This window comes from Nycticebus coucang, chromosome 3, assembly GCF_027406575.1.
Source record: "Nycticebus coucang isolate mNycCou1 chromosome 3, mNycCou1.pri, whole genome shotgun sequence".
NCBI classification, from domain to species: domain Eukaryota; kingdom Metazoa; phylum Chordata; class Mammalia; order Primates; family Lorisidae; genus Nycticebus; species Nycticebus coucang.
Genome location: NC_069782.1, coordinates 39,994,683 through 39,996,315, shown reverse-complemented (window position 1 = coordinate 39,996,315; position 1,633 = coordinate 39,994,683). Strand labels below are relative to the sequence as shown.

The 1,633-nt window shown below is 33.1% G+C and overlaps 1 non-coding gene across 1 annotated transcript; it reads left to right on the top strand.

The window, feature by feature from the left end:
- Positions 1–1,141: 1,141 nt before the first annotated feature.
- On the top strand, positions 1,142–1,248 carry LOC128582715 (U6 spliceosomal RNA). The gene has a single exon (XR_008379162.1). It is a non-coding gene; the product is annotated as a U6 spliceosomal RNA (small nuclear RNA).
- The last annotated feature ends 385 nt before the right edge of the window (positions 1,249–1,633 follow it).

Sequence of the window (1,633 nt, the reverse complement as noted above, 5' to 3'; positions counted from 1 at the left end):
AACTTGAAATTAAAAATACAATAATACCAATTACATTAGCATCCCCCAGAAATGTAACAAAATATGCAAGATCTATTTGAGAAAAATCACTAAGCTCTGATTAAAGAAAACAGGGAAGCCCTAAATAATTGGAGAAATCATCTACATTCTTGTCTTAAAACACTCCATATTGTCAAGATATCTGTTTTTCCCAACATGATATATAGATTCAATACAATTCAAATAAATTCCCAGAAAGTTATTCTGTGAATAATAACAAACTGATTCTAAAGTTTACATTGAAAAGGCAAAAGACCCAGAATAGCCCACACAATAGTGAAGAAAAAAATAAGGTCAGAGGACTGACATTGCCTCACTTTAAGACTCATTATAAAGCTACAGTACTCAAGACATGTGGTCTTAGTGAAACAACAGACAGATCAATAGAATCCAACAGAGAGCCCAGAAACAGACCTACATAAATGTAGTCAACTGATCCATGTCAAAGGCGTAAATGCATTAAAATGAAGAAAATACAGTCTCTTCAATAAATGGTACTGGAACAGCTGGACATACATAGGCAAAAAATGAATTTATACATAGACTGTATACCTGCCACAAAATTAACTCAAAGGGAAAATGCAGAAACTTCCAGAAAATAAAATAGAAAATAGAAATGGCCTTTGGTTCAGCAATGATTTTTAGATTAGGCACCAAAGATACAATTCAAGAAAGAAAATAATTACAAGATTGACCTCATTAAAATTAAGAATTTCTTCTCTGCAAAAGATAATTTCAACAGAATGAAAAGAAAAGCCACAGACTTGGAGAACATATTTTCAAAAGACATCTCTGATAAAGTACTCTGATCCAAAACATATAATGAACTCTTAATGTTGAACAATAAGAAAACAATCAGATTAAAAAATGAGCCAAAGACCTTAGCAGACACCTCACTGTAGAAGATATGCAGTGACAAATGAGTATGTGAAATAATGTTCTACATCACATTATCAGAAAAATGCAAATTAAAACAATAAAATAATACCACAATATTGGGTCATTATGAAATGTTTCTCAGAAGTGAAAATGTGGACTGTAACACAATGTGTCTCAAAATTTTCATAGTGACCTATGTATACCTATTAGAATGGCCCAAATCATGCTCGCTTTGGCAGCACATATACTAAAATTGGACCGATACAGAGAAGATTAGCACGGCCCCTGCGCAAGGATGACAGGCAAATTCGTGAAGCTTTCCATATTTTTAAGTAAATGTCTTTTGGAACCACCAAAAAAAAAGAATGGCCCAAATCTAGAACATTGACAACACCAAATTCTGGCAATGATGTAAGCAAAAGGAACTCCTATTCATTGCTAGTGGGAATGCAAAATGGTACAAACACTTTGGAAGATGGTTTAGTGGTTTCCCAATCAAACTAAACCTGGTCTTACTATATGATCTAGCAATCACACTCCTAGGTATTGTCCCAAAAGAACTGAAAACTGAATCCATACAAATGTCTGCACACAAATGTTAATAGCAACTTTGTTCATAGTTGACAAAAGGTGAAAATAATAAAAATATTGTTCAGTAGATGAATGTATAAACAAACTGGTACATCCAGATGATGACATATATGCTCCAAAGAAA